The sequence below is a fragment of the Perognathus longimembris genome, chromosome 3 (genome assembly GCF_023159225.1).
Source record: "Perognathus longimembris pacificus isolate PPM17 chromosome 3, ASM2315922v1, whole genome shotgun sequence".
NCBI lineage: Eukaryota > Metazoa > Chordata > Mammalia > Rodentia > Heteromyidae > Perognathus > Perognathus longimembris.
Genome location: NC_063163.1, coordinates 119,960,829 through 119,975,902, shown reverse-complemented (window position 1 = coordinate 119,975,902; position 15,074 = coordinate 119,960,829). Strand labels below are relative to the sequence as shown.

The 15,074-nt window shown below is 54.6% G+C and overlaps 1 long non-coding RNA gene across 1 annotated transcript in view; it reads right to left on the bottom strand.

Moving 5' to 3' along the window:
• Positions 1-875: 875 nt before the first annotated feature.
• The window catches only part of LOC125349676, a 22,467-nt gene continuing 8,268 nt past the window's right edge, over positions 876-15,074 (bottom strand). The window contains exons 2-3 of the long non-coding RNA XR_007210556.1: positions 6,240-6,246; positions 876-1,169 (exon numbers count right to left, since the gene is read on the bottom strand). This is a non-coding gene — a long non-coding RNA (uncharacterized LOC125349676). The remainder of the gene's footprint in view (positions 1,170-6,239; positions 6,247-15,074) is intronic.

Genomic DNA, 15,074 nt, shown 5'->3' with positions numbered 1-15,074 from the left:
TCCTCAGCCACCGCTAGTCTCAGCCAATACAGAGTATCTTCCCAGCGGTGAATCTGGACCCTGCCACTAGAACTGAAAAGCCAGAAACCTAGAAAGCAGGGCGTCTGGAATCTCGCGAAGCCATCGCCACGGTGGCTGCCCGCGCTGGCACCGTTGGACTGTTTTTCACGCGCGCCCTCCCCTCACTCGGAAGCCGCTGTTCAGCCGGGTGCCGGGGGCTCACGTCCACAATCCTCGCTACTTACTCAGAAGGCAGAGACCTAGAGGATCCTGGTTCAAGGCCAGACCTGGCAGAAAAGCCCTTACCAGCCAAAAACTGGGCTGGAGTTGTGGCTCAAATGAGAGAGGGCCAGCTGTGTGCAAGCAGGCAGAGCAGGAGCCCAGGGCTGGAGTTCAAGCCACAATAATAGCACGAAAAGAAGATGAAGGAAAAGAAAAGAAAGACAAGATGAGACAAACAGCCTACCTTTTCCCGTTCTGTATCCCTGAGAAAGACTGCACCATCTCCTCTGAGGGAAAGAAGTTCTACCTGCTCCAATGCTGTGGTAAAAGAGGTCCCAGAGCCCCCAAGACAATCACAAGCTGTTTTCTCCTCCAGGCACTGTACGTGGATTTTGGCAACATGGCAAAGAAGGCCACGAAAGGGCCCCAGGAAAATCCCTAAAGCTGCTGCACACAGAGCAGCCTGGCAGCCTGGCTGGGGTTCTCTAGGCCAGCCTGGGTCCTGCAACTAAACCCCTGCTCCCAAGCCAGGGGCTCCCCGTCTGGGGTCAGGAAAAAACCTCCATCTTGGCAGCCTGGCCACTCAGATGCCTCTGTGAACACCGAGCGGGCCGGCAGCCACGGCCAACGGGCCGCACAGCAACACCAGGAAGCACAGTCGTTGGGGAAAAAACCCGAACTAACCAAGAAGGGTAGAATTACCCCTGGGAACCGGCCCGTGTGCATGCCAAGCTCTGGCTTGGCATCTAACTGGCACAACTGAGTGTCTAACCACATGGAAACTCTCGAAAGACCAGCTCCCACAGAGGAAGGAAGCCGGCCAGCGCAAACCGGTCCACCAAACGACATCTCCGCCACCTCACTTTCCAGCGGCGGCCCTAATCTGAAACCACATCAATAGCCGAAGGCTGGCTGCTTCTGGTGGGCAGTCACCCTGTCACCAGTATCTATGACACACACGCACACATCTTTTCAGCAGCCCACCCCGCTGTCCTGACTCAGTTCCTACCTTCCACAACCAACTCCTTCACACTTAACACCTTCGGGAGCACACAGGGGCCCGCCTCCTCCAGCCCGGGGAAGATGCCTCTGTGGGTGATGGTAAAGAACCCAGGCTTTAGGACCAGAAGAACATAGTTCAAATTCCAGCCTCGTTGCTGTTTGACCAGGAGCCAGTTAATCTCTGAACTTCAGGTTCTCCACTGTTTCCTAGCTTGAGTTAGTCAAGAGGATTAAAGGTGATCAAGCATTTAAGGTGCTTAGCAGAAAACTTGGCACCAAGTAGGACTCAGTCTCCTCCCTCAAGGAATTATGGGTCTGGTAGAATACCTTGCTAGTTAACCCTATCTAGCACTGATGACTTCCTTGGTTTAATGACCAGTCACAGGGCCCTTTGCATCTGCTTGTGGCTTTGCGTTAAGAAGGCCTGGCCTTGTTGATTTTATTGATTAAGATTCCGATCTTAATCAATAAAAGCTGGATGTGGTGGCATACACCGGTCATCCACAGCTACTGCAGGAAGTGTAAACAGGAAGATCCATGTGCAGCCCAGTCTGTACAAAAAAGACCTTATCTGGAAAATAACCGAAGTAGAAGGGGCTGGGAACATGGCTGCATTAGTCAAGTGCCTACTCAGCCAACTCAAGACCCTGAGTTCAGCCCCGCACCCCCTCCACAAAAGGACATGGGCTGTGGCTCTACCACACTCCCGGGGCTTCTCACACACAGAGCGGTGAGCCTTACAAAGTCACAGTAGAATGTAGGGGGTGCGCCACAGGAAACTGTGCTGAGTGAAATCTCAAGCAGGCCTTCCTCCAAGAATCAGGGAAAAGATGGGGAACCAAGAGAAAGACACTCATTATCTGCAAACGACACACCAGCCAGGCTGCTCCGGAACACCCTGGCCTGCCAGGCTGCAGAGTCAGTGGGAGGCACGGCTTAAGGTCCTATGGGGAGCCGAACAGAAACCTTAAGGCTCAGGGTGAAAATATCCCCTAGCCGCCTGCCTGCCTGCCAACCTGTGAGTGATCAGGCTGGACGAGGTAGACGCAGAACGGCCGGAAAAGGGGGCTGGCTAAGGGTGTGCCCGCAATCACAGAGAGGCGTTAGTGTCCCCCAGACACAGTGGGCGCTGCCCGAAGCCCTCAGCCTTGCCCACTTCCCTGTCCTCCTTGGAACGAAATCCAGTGCCATCCTGCAAGGTGCCCCACCCTCACCCCGCGACATCTAACTTCCCACCAAAATTCCGCAGGTCAGAGAGAGACTGCCTTCAGTCCGGGTCTTGAACGGTTTCTACAGCCAGTTTGGGCCAAGCAACTTGGGAAGCCATGCAGACACTAATTCTCTATTTTCTTTGTGCATGTTGTTGTTGGTGGTGGTTTGTTCCAAGTTCTAATCCCCAAAGCGAGTCCCAGCAAGTCCTACTGCATTACTTCCTAAGCTCAGAGGGCACCACAACTAGAAACAATAACAAAATGTCATGTTAATTACATGGCATGTATGATAATGACTCTCAGTTCACCAACTGATAAAACGCACGTCAGGCCTCAGAACTCCACCCAGCCATGCTTCCATCCAACTACCCAAAAGAGAAAGTAGTTGCCACCAATATACTGAAGGTATGTTCTAGAATCAACTACTGCACCTCAGTTGAATCCTATTTGTGTGGGGGGAGGGGGGAGGTTGTGAGGCTTGATCTCAGGGCCTGGGCACTGACCCTGAGCTCTTCAGCTCAAGGCTAACACTCTGCCACTTGAGCCTCAGCACCAGTTCTGGCTTTTTTTGTTTAAGCAGTACTGAGGAATAGAACCCAGGGCTTCATGCATGTGAGGCAAGCACTCTACCACTAAGCCACATGCCCGGACCCTTGCCTATTTTTCCAAGAACAAAAACACTTCTGTATATAGGCTACAATCTGTGTTTATGTGTGCAAGCACTGTGGTTTGAACTCAGGACTTGGGCACTGTCCCTTGGATTTTTCACTAAAGGCTGCTGCTCTACCACTTAAGCCACAATTACAGTTCTAGTTTTGGGTGGTTAATAGGAGAGGAGTCTCATGAACTTTCTAGAGACTGGCTTCAAATTAGGAACCTCAGATCTCAGCCTCTCGAGTAGCTAGGATGACAGGCGTGAGCCACCTTGGCAGGCATCAATCTGACAGCCCACCAATCACCACTTCTCCACTTCTTCCTTAAGATCACAATTGGTCACATCCTCATCTTCTAGCCAGCACACAGCTATGATTTCTATGTGGCTCCTAAATGTTCACAGGTGAAAAAACAGAATTCCCTCGTTCCTACTGTAATGGTGTCTGGAGGTGGAAGTTGGGGGAACTAATTAGGGCTTAATGAGGCCGTAAAGGTCAAGTCCTCAGGATGACATCAGTGGCTTCAGAAGAGAAAGGAACAGCTTCCTCTGTCTTGCCTCCAGCCTTGGGCCTGGAGCTATCTACATAGCTCAGAGTAGCCTCAAACTTGCCATCCTTCCACCAGAGCCTCAAGCACTAGGATTATGGGTGTGTGCCACCACACCCAGCAAGATGGACTAGGTAGAGCAGGAAGGTCCTCACCACATGCTAAACTCGGGGCAGAGCCAGGGTCGTGGGGGTCCAGACCCATGAGCCATGGAGACTCCGATCCTTCACTAATTACCTGGTGTCCGGTGTTTTGTGATTACAAGAGTGCGTTTTGGGTCCACTTAGTTCAAAATTCACTCTTAGCCCCATTCCCCCCTAGGCGGTGTCTCTGAGGGTGGCCCGGGCTGGGAGCCGGTGCCCAGGGTGGACTTGGTGCCCGGGCCCCGGGCCCCAGGGCAGCACCTGAGCGCCGGCTCTCTCCATCACCTGGGAAGTTTCCACCAGGACGCCCGGGGCCGGGCCGGGCTGGGGGGGGGGGGGGCGCCGGGGAGGGCGGGAAGAAGGCCGGGCGGAACCCGGACCTACCTGCTCTCACTGCACTCCTTCCGCTCCCGCACCCGCAGCCACTTGCGGAGGAGGAAGCGCTTGCGGCGAGGCGAGGCGCTGGGCGTGGAGCAGTTGGACCACGGGGTGTCCTCGTCGCTGGAGGGCGTGATCTCGATGGAGGGCAGCTGCAGGAACTCCTTGCCGGGGCCCAGGGCGCCGGGCAGGTCGGGGGCCAGGGCGGCCTCCAGGCTGGGCTCCCGCACGTTCCTCGTCCGGCGCATCTGGAGGCGCCGGCGGCGCAGGGTCGGGGTGGAGGAGCTGGACCAGGCCGGGCCGCTCTCGGGCGCGCCCCGCGCCTCCGGCACCCGCAGGGCGGGCGGCTGCTGCGGGCTCTCCATGGCGTTGGCCGCCGGCATCGGGGTTCGGAGCCCGTGCCCGTCCGCACGGGGCCGGCGGGTCGATCCGCACGCCGCCCGCCCCCCCCCCCACCTGGCTCCGGTGGGCGCGGCCCGGGGACGGAGTCGGGGCTCGGGGCGCCCGGAGCGCGGCGCCCCGCCGGGGCCGGTGGAAACTTTTCCGAGCGGGCGGGCGGGCGCGCGCGTCCCCGGGGCCGCCTGCGCGGGGCCGGCACGGCGATCCGCCCGCCGCCCGCCGCCCGCCGCCCGCCGCCCGCGCTCCTTGTTTGTCTTCCGCTCGCGGCGCCTTCGCCTCGCCGGGTCCCCGGGGCGGCGCGGCCGAGTCTCAGCGGAGCGCGCGGGGCGGACCCGGCCGGGGAGCCGCGGGATCGACGCTGCCGAGCGCAGGGCCGGAGGGAGGGAGCGAGGGAGGGAGAGAGAGAGAGGAAGCGAGACAGCGGGTGACTACGGGGAGGAGGAGGGGCGGGGCCGGGGGCTGCCACCCCGGGAGGCGCCGAGCCCCGGCCGGGGAGGGGCGGCCCCGCAGCCCCGGGAAACCCGAGCGCCGGCCAAACTTTCCCCGGCCGCCATTGGCCCGCGGAGGGGGATGGGGGGCGGGACGGGCGCCCCCTCCCCAGCCTCCGGCCACCCGAGATCGCGGTGGAGGGGAGGCCCCGGGGACCGGCCAGCCCAGTCACTTCTCCTGGCTAGGTGCGTCCTTTGAGTTCCTTAGAGGGCAGACACTCGGGAGGACCGGACATGGCCCGTGGGGGGGGGCGGGGGGAGGCGTGGGGGGCAAGGAGGCTGCTTCCAAAATGACAGACCGTGAAGGAAAGACTGCTGGACGGCATGAACTGCGGACACCACACACATCACAGACCATGGAGACACGCACATGCACACACACATGCACACATGCACGCGCGCGTGTACACAGACACGGACACAGGACCAGGGAGCCAGACAGACTGAGCCTCATCCCGTCCCTGCCAACGGCACAGCCCGAGCAGGAACGGACAAGGGGGTCAATGCAGGGGTGCACCCCATGCACCCCGGGGGAGTCAACTCGCCCCCCTCCCATTCCTGGGATGGTTTAGTGCGGGGGGAGGGGGGGAGCACGCACTGGGTCATCAAGTCTAGTTTGTCCCCAGATCACAGAGCCTAGAACATGTGGGTCAGACCTAGGAGTGTCTCAAGAATACTGAGCAAGTCCCCACTGGGGCCCAGTGTACCCTAAAACACCTTCCCAGACAGGACCAACAGGGGTGGGGAGGGGCTGCTTCTTGCTGGACTGAGTCCAGCCAGCCCCACTTTTTTTTTTTTTGGCCAGTCCTGGGCCTTGGACTCAGGGCCTGAGCACGGTCCCTGGCTTCTTCCCGCTCAAGGCTAGCACTCTGCCACTTGAGCCACAGCACCGCTTCTGGCCATTTTCTGTATATGTGGTGCTGGGGAATCGAACCTAGGGCCTCGTGTATCCGAGGCAGGCACTCTTGCCACTAGGCCATATCCCCAGCCCAGCCCCACTTTTGGAACCGTCTGTGGCACCCACGCCCAGCACTTCCAAGCTGGGCACTAGGACCGCCTACGAGCCCACCCGCAGTCCACCGCAGCCCCTCCCTTTTTCCTACCCGCCTGTGAGCCCAGCTTCCATGAGGAAACCATTGCCCGGTATCCACGGCAGACAGGCCACGCTTCACAGGTGTCCCCAAACGGAGGAAAACCAGCACCCTAAAAGGCCACAAGCATGCAGTGCAAATGTGTGTGTGTGTGTGTGTGTGTGTGTGTGTGTGTGTGTGTACAGCAAGATAGGAAGGATAACAGCTGGACGTGGGTCTAGGGTGCCCCGAAATGACACGTGGGAGAGCTCAGGACACCCTGACATTGCACAACCTCTGCGAGGCTCTGGAGAAGAAGGAAGCCAGTCTGCTCAGGGGGAGATGGGCTTGAAAAGGAAGCCAAGGCCAGACCCATCTATAAATGACAGACACCCCAGGACATGGGCCCCAGTTCCCGACTCCACATCCGGATGATCTGGTGTCACTTTATTTTGGTTCCCGGATGTGGCACGGATACAGCCTTTCCCTGAGGTGCCAGGCCTGGCCAGGAGCAAGCCAGCTCTCCCCACGGGAGGAGGCCAGGAGGCTGGGCTGCCACGCGAGCTCTGCGTTCAGAGCCGAGCCAAGGGTGCCCACGGTGTGTTCACCACTTTGGAGGGACCTGACAACTGCCCAGTTTGGGGGGCCTGCCTGAGGGGTGGGCCGGTGCCATGGCAGGGACGGGGTCTCGGGGACTGAAGTAGAAAGGAGGAAGGCCAAAAAATAAAAGGAGGGGCGGGCGCTGGTGGCTCATGCGCGTCATCCTCACTACTCAGGAGGGTGAGATCCGAGGATCGAAGTTCAAAGCCAGCCCAGGCAGCAAAGTCCATGAGACTCTCATCTCCAATGAACCACCAGAAAACCAGAAGTGGCGCTGTGGCTGAACGTGGTAGAGCGCCAGCCTTGAGTGAAAAGGCTCAGGGACAGCGCCCAGGCCCAGAGTTCAAGCCCCACAACGACTAAATAAATGAATAAATGGAGGGCCCACAAGACAGACAAGAGGAGAGCAATTAAAGGGGATGTGGAGAAAGGGAGGGTCGGCAAAGGGCCCACCCCCGTCTACGTGGGAGGGAGGAGCACTCCGAACATGACTCAAGCCTGGCGAAAGCCACCAGCTCCCGCTTCCCACACACTTCAGCCATCACGCATTCGGAACCTAAAACCCTTTGGGAGGTAATTGATTCCTTGGCCATGGAGAATGATCCTGTGCATTTTACTTGGCCTGGGGGAAAGACTTGTGGGGACCCCATCTGGCTGGGCTCCTTGGCTGGGAAAGCCGGCACGCGGGGCATCACTGACCCCCCTCGCCGCCGCAGGCCGCCCCCTCCTTCCTGCACGCTAGAATCAAAAGACCCCCCAGCGCCTCTGCCCTGTCCCTTCCTTAAGATAATAATGGAGCCCCGCCCTGGAACAGAAGCAGTCCTGTAACTGCCGGGACCACCTCGATCCCTCCTTGAGCAGAAACGCGGCTCCAGCACCCCGCGCTTCATATGCGCACGTGACACGTACGCCTCTTCCGGGGACCCCCCTACAGCGTGCTGCGTCTTCGCAGTGGCGCTGGGACGCCGGGACGTGCCCAAGGTGGCTCCTAGGTGACGGTGACGAATCTGACAAGGCCAGCGCTGGGAACCAGGCCTTCCAAAGCCACGACATCCCATCAAGTGCACGCTCATCCTTCCAGAAGTGTCCTTATTATCCCTGGCTCCATTTGGGCCTATCACCCAATCTCCCGTCGCTGTCCACATCCCCGACAGTTGTTTTACAAGCAGGGAAAAGGAATTACAGAAGTGAGGAAAGAAAAGAATTTCCTCACCGCACCTGCTGTAGGGGCGGCCAAGGCCCAAGAGCGTCCCCGGCCAAGTCCTCAGCCATTGTATTTGCGCCCCAAATTTCCGCCCTCCCTCTCCATGCTTCCTCTCCCCCACGTGTGGCTCCCAGTGGTTCTCCAGCTCCAGGGGGCCCAACCTCACCTCAGCACCCCAGACAGGTGGTGACCAGAGCAGCCCAGCCCCCACCCCACCTCCCAGCCAGGGCTTTCATGAAAGGAGCTCACATTACTCAGCAACTGTTGTTTATTCTGGGCTGCACAGGCTCCCTTTTTCCTACGACACAAGACACCCAACACCTGTCTACTACTTCTGGGACCCATACACGACATAGCCCATTATTCAGTCAAAACTTCCCGCAGAGAACTTCAGTGAAGCTAGCAGCTTTAAGGCGAGATGTCTCCGGGATGTACCCCAAGTGCACACAAGGTAAAAAGGGCACACCCCCCCCCAAGACAACCATTCTACCTACCCCAGGACAAGGGCAGGCGCCTCTAGAGAACACCAGAATATCTCCTTCAACCCTGTCATAAAGACCATGCCTTTAATCGTAGCTACTTAAGGGATCAAGGCTGCAAGCCAGCCCCGGCAGGAAAGCCTGGGAGACTTTTATCTCCAATTAACCACCCAAAGGGCTGGAAGTAGATCTGTGGCTCCAGTGTTAGAGTACCGGCCTTGAGCAAAAAGCTGAGAGATTACTGTGGCTCTCCGTTCATGCCCCAGTGCCTGGAGCAACAACAAAAACAACAAAAAGAAACAAACAAAAACCCCCACCCCTGGGATACCTCCTGCCCAGCTCTCGGAAGGGCTAGCCCATGAGAAGCCTGAGGAGAAGCTTTGGGTATAGGAGGGGAACCTGTGGCTCTCAGGGACGCGGGAAGTCTGGGCAGGCATCTTGGCTGCTTTGAGAACAATGGCCCAGACATTCCTCCTTTCTCACTCCAGCTGCTGCTGACCAGTCCACTGCAGGTGGGGGACGGTGTCCCTCCGGGGACAAACATTTACTCAAGGCAAAGCTGGTTAAGAAGCGGAATATGTGCCCAAGCCTGAGGAGAGCTGCTCTCCCTGCAGAACTTTACATGTAATGAAAGTCTGGTTACAGGCAGTGGAAGAGAAGAGATTATCTCTGGAAAGCCCATCCCCTTCCTGGCATTTGTGGGATTTGAAACCTCAGATTCTCTTTAAAATAAAAAGCATTTCCTTTATGTCTTCAACAAAATCAGTCTGAAGTGACTGTTTCAGGCATTTGTAACACCAGATACTAAATAAACACCTCCCCAAGACCCACAAACAGCTTGAAATCCTTGAAACCCAACTGCCAAGCATTAGGGTAGCAGTGGAACCGAAAGGGTAAGGAGATAAGGAGACAGAAGACTTAAGCCCACCCGTGGAAGGCACCTCGGGTCTCTTCTGGAATCCTCCGTTTGGCTAGGGAGGAGCTAGAGGAAATTGAACTGAATTTGTATGGTAGAGAAAACAGGTGGAGCCAGACACTTATAGCTTACACCTGTAATTCCAGCTACACAGGAGAATCTGAGATCTGAGAATCATGGTACAAAGCCAGCCAGAGGAGAAAAGTCCCCGCGACTTTTATCTCCAGCCAACTAGCAGAGAGCCAGAAGTATTGCTGTGGCTCAAGTGAAGAAGGATGGATTCAGGAGACCACACCGACTACACGATCTGAATAAACCGCAAGCTGCTTCTCCTCTGAGGGAAAAGGAGAAACGCCTGGTGGAAATTTAATTGCCCAGCCAGGAGCCTGGACTGGGCTCTCAGCCTTGGGGATCACACAAGGTCTGCAAGGCTTGTTTCCACTAGCCTTCACCAGGGCCAGGGGTGGGTGCTGACGTCACGAGATAAGCCCTCCTGTGTCATAGTTCTTCAAAAGGCTTAGGAGTCAGAAAATGTTTTGCACAACATTGGGCTGCCCTTGTTCTTGACATTGGAATACCCAGAGCCAGGCAGACAACATCTCAATCTTGCAAGGACTGTTTTTGTGCAAACCAGGGCTGGAGGTCACCCTATCCATCCTGGGAAGTCTTCATCTGCATTCCTTAGCAGTATCACAGAGTATCAAGCAATCCACAAATGACTCCACGCACAGGGCCCAGTCATGAAAGTCCAACCTCCTATCACTTTCCACACTTTCCGTCATTCGCTGTCACTTTTCTGCCCATGGGCTGGCTTGGAACCTCCATCCTTAGATCTCAGCCTCCTGAGTAGCTAGGATTAGGGGGTTCCCTTCCCCCTCCTATATAATCAGTATCTTAAGAATCACCTAGTCCCCTAAGAGCATTCCACCACATCAGCCACTTCGAGCACAGATTGGCACAGAGGTAAATACTACTATAAATGTTAGCTTCTGTTTATTTATTTATCTAGTTATTTATGTTGGTTGTGGGGCTTGAACTCAGCGGCCTAAATACTGTTCCTGAGCTTTTTTTGCTCAAGGCTAGTCTCCTACCAACTTTGTTCAACAGCTCCACTTTTAGTTTCCTGGTGGTTAATTGGAGATAAGTGTCTCATGGACTTTCCTGCCCAGACTGGCTTTGAAACGTGATCCTCAGGTCCCAGCCTCCCAAGTGTAGCTAGGATAACAGGTGTGAGCCACCAGTGACCGGCCATGTTAGCCTTTATTATTTCTAATCATATTTCCTTTATCACACCCTTGTTATGAAACAGAACTATTCAGTTAAATTTTATAAGTAGTTGTTAAGTTTACAGCACGTATGAAGCTACTCACTGCCTAAGTGCTGGGGACTAATAAGAGAAAGATGATACAGCTAGCGCATCATCTGTGCCTGGGAACACACAGTACAGCAAAGTGGGAGTCACGACCCACGAAATGTGTGCTGGTGGCTCACAGCTGTAATCTTAATTACTCAGGAGGCTGAGATCTGAGGATTGTGGTTCAAAACTAGCCCAAGTAGACAAATCCAATCATTCTTATCTCCAATTAACCAACAAAAAAGCCAGAAGTAGAGGAGCAGCTCAATCTGTAGAGAGCCAGCTTAGAACAAAAAAGAAAACAAGAAAGGGGCTGGGAATGTGGCCTAGCCATAGAGGGCTTGCCTAGCACGCATGAAGCCCTGGGTTCCATTCCTCAGCACCACATACACAGAAAAAGCCAGAGGTGGCACTGTGGCTCAAGTGGCAGAGTGCTAGCCTTGAGCAAAAAGAAGCCAGGGACAGTGCTCAGGCCCTGAGTCCAAGCCCCAGGACTGGCAAAAAGAAAAAGCCTAGAAAGAGTGGGAGGCCCTGAGTTCAAGCCCCATTACACACACACACACACATACACACACACACTCTCTCTCTCTCTCTCTCTCTTTCTCTCTCTCTCACACACACACACCTTGAAGCATGAGTGCATTTCCACAGAAAAGAATATAAGCAATAACAGTATGAGCAATGAAGACCCTGAGAAGTAAAGGTAGATAAGTGAGAGCTGATGAAGAGACAACCAGGAGGTGTGACAGGAGAAATCCAGGACCAAATGTGGTGAAGGATGAAATGTAGGGTTTATTCCTTAGACAACAGGTAGCCATTCGAATTGGTTTGAGTTCTTAGTTTAGTTTTTATTGTTTTTTGTTTTGTGAAGGTGACATTACTGAGCTGTATTTAGGGACCATCAACTCTGGATAGTTTGAGGTATTGAACAGAAAAGGTAGGAGACACTGGACCCATTAGGAAATTGTCATTCAATCCATCAGTATTTTGGGGGTATTGGTCCTATGAATAGCCAATTGTTCTGGCAAGAAGCAGGGATAATCTGAAACAGAGCAGGAGAAAATGGAAGGAGCTGGGCACAGCCAACAGGGCTTGCATGAAGATGTGTTCAGAGAGGCAGAGCGATGACGCGGAAGTGGGAGAAAGCAAGGAGCCAACGTTGACCTTTGACTGCCTGCCTACAGCCAGCCCCGCACCGGGCTGAGTGCGTTGTGCTCCGATCCACTTGAGGTCCCAGCCGTCCTGATACACCGCTACCAAAACCCCCGGTCCACACTCACTGCCCGCGTTCACCTAGCCCACAAGTGGGAGAGAGGCACAAATTAAAACGGGGGTCTCTGCTTTACAACGCAGGCTTTCTCCACCACCCATTTCAAGGGGATGAATGGTGCCAAGTGCCACAGGAAAGGCAGGCAGGAGGAACACTGGGATAATTCCATCAGAGATGGTAATTAGGTCATGAGTGACCTTTGAGACACCATTGTCAGCAGAGTGGCAAGAGAAGAAATGAGATTGCTCTAGGTTAAAGAGTAAGCATGGGAGAAACAAATGAAGAAGTCAGGGAAGGCACGGGAGACAGGTGCTTTATTTTCCAATGGGTGTCGAGAACCCTCTTTACCGATAAGCCATTCTTCTAGTTGCCTAGAGTATGAAAAGTTACCTGGGGGGCAGGGGGAAGGCAAGGGGAGGAGAAGGGAAGGAGGAAGGGGAGGGGAAGGGAGATGGGGGAGGGAAGAGGAGGGGAGAAGGGGAGGAAGAGAGAAGAAAAAAAAGAAGAGTCTAGTTCAGGGTACATGTAGAGGATGCAAATAAATATTTATTAATTCCTCCCCCCCCCCCACCCCATGTATGCGTTATTGTTGTTAGATGTTATGTTTCAGAGGAACAAAATGTGGCTCTATGATTAGGCCATTTAAAACGGAGCTCTGCCCATACCTGCTAGGAAAATTGAAGCTGGCGATGTACCCGGTAATCTAGCAGATCAATCAAAAAGTATTTAGTGTTCCCAGACTCTAAGCATGCCATCGCACTGGATGCTATAAAGAGCTTCTGAAAAGTTTATGTGAACGAGTTCATTTCTTCTCAAGAATATTTTATTTGAAAACTGATCACCAAAGACTCTGGCTTCAGCTGCTTCACAAAGGCGAGGACAGGGCATAAAATCACTCCCAAATTGCAATTTGATAGGAAAATAGACTTCAGTAAAAATGTGTGTGAAATGTGGTGTGAAGGCAGGGGAGAAGATCTTTTCCCAGAAAGGTTCAGAGGAGACAGTACCGAGTCACGGCTTGAAGGTTCGCAAAGGAGATTTCCAGATAGAACAAGAGGTCACGTTTCCAGCAAAGTAGTCACCTGTGCAAAGGCACTGAGGCTTGGACTGCTCAAGAAAATTTGCCTTGGGCTGGGGATATGGCCTAGTGGCAAGAGTGCTTGCCTCATATACATGAGGCCCTGGGTTCGATTCCCCAGCACCACATATACAGAAAATGGCCAGAAGGGGCGCTGTGGCTCAAGTGGCAGAGTGCTAGCCTTGAGCAAAAAGAAGCCAGGGACAGTGCTCAGGCCCTGAGTCCAAGCCCCAGGACTGGCAAAAAAAAAAAAAAGAAGAAAATTTGCCTTGAGTGTTTTTTCAAGTGTGGGAGTATAGGCATTACCAGTCCCCCAAGAAGTACAAGCAACATACTAAAAGGATTCATCTCTGGTGGGTACTGGCAGAAGGGCTCGAGCTAACCAGACGGATGAGAGAGGATGAATCGAGTCAAAGTAGATTGTCACTATGAAACTAGAACAAAACCTGTTGAAATTGTTTTAGGAAAGAGGGGAGGAAGATTGATAGAGTAAGTAAATGATGGTAAGCATGTAGAAGTGTAACAGTGAAATCCTTCCTCCCTCCCCCCGTATAACTAATAAACACATAAAAAGAAAAGAAAGAGAACGGTTTGCCTGGAGTATGAACGGTCAAGCTGAATGGTCATCGGGGCGTGGGTTGAGAGGGAGCACTTTCCTCCTTCCTGTACGCTTCCATTCCACGTGCCTTTATTAAACACCCTATTCAAGGTGCTGAGAACAAGGGTGCTCAGAAGCGACTCTGAGATTGGAAAGAGTTTACACTCACGTGATCACAGAATTTCAAGGATCGGGTCCAAGCTGGGAATGGTAGCCCTCGCCCCTAATCCCAGCACCTGAGAGGCCGGGAAAGAGAGCTTGAGGCCATCCTGGGCTGTACAGTGAGACCCTACACACGCATGCACACGCGTGCACACACACACGTGCACGCGCACGCACCTGGTTCAAAGTTTGCTTTGTCTCCTCAGTTCATTTTGCTTCACTGATGATCAAATTGAGGCACCAGGAAGCCGCTTCGTTTCCGTTAAACCCCGCAGGAACACGGCTGGGCTTCGCAGGTTAACGAAGGGCCTCGCGTGACCGTCACGGATGCAGGCTGCACGGGGAGGGAGCGGAGCCCGCTCGGGGAGGCGACTCCACTGAAGCGCCCCAGCTGCCAGCCTGGGCCCTGCTGCTAGGGGCTCGGCTCACTTCGTCCTGTTCTGCACACTGGAAAAGCAGACTTGCAAGCCAGGTTGCAGAGAACTAGCAGTGCTGGAGCCAGGGGCTCCCACCACCCCCGGAGCCCAACAGAGCTGTGGTCGCTGGCTCTCCTGAGACAAATAACCCCATGCGTGCAGCTACAGCCAAGCGCCCGGCTGGCCGTGACGGCTTATGACCGTGCAACTGCTGAGCGCCTGGGAGACTAGCTTCACACACTCTGTCAAGCAAAAAGAATCCCAATTGTTTTGCTATGACACAGGAGGAAGCTAATGAGGGCTGGGCTGGAAGAAGACTCATCCTCTGTAACCCTTGTAAATCCTGCCCACAGCCATGCCCAGTGCACCCTGAATCATTTATCTTTCTGCAGGCAATGCATCTGGAAGAAACCACTGTGGGTAATGATTCTGTGAGGCTCAGAGCTGGGCCCGAGCCCTTGCCTGCCGGCTGTTCCCACTTTTCCGGAGCAGTCCATTTGCACACACCCTGGCTGTACTCTGACCCAGAGCTGTCCCAAGGGCCAGCACCGTGCTGGGATTCCCTGCCTCTCCCTGGAGCTAGGGCAGGAAACGGCTGGGCTCACGCTTGGCCACAGTTCTGGCGACTGCACAGCATTCCGCCTGCTCTGAAACTGAGGTCTGGAGACAGGCTCTGGGAGGTGGCCTGTAAAATCTGCCTGCAGCTCTCTGCATCTGCAAACTGGGAAGGACTGCTTTAAGCAACTCTTCAAATGAAGGACAGATTTAAACCGAGTGCTATAGCCTATACCTAAAGCCCTGGGGACTCAGGAGGCTGAGGCAGGAGGACTGATCGAGTCCAGGAGCCCAAGAGCAGCCTAAACAACATAACCAGACCTTGTCTC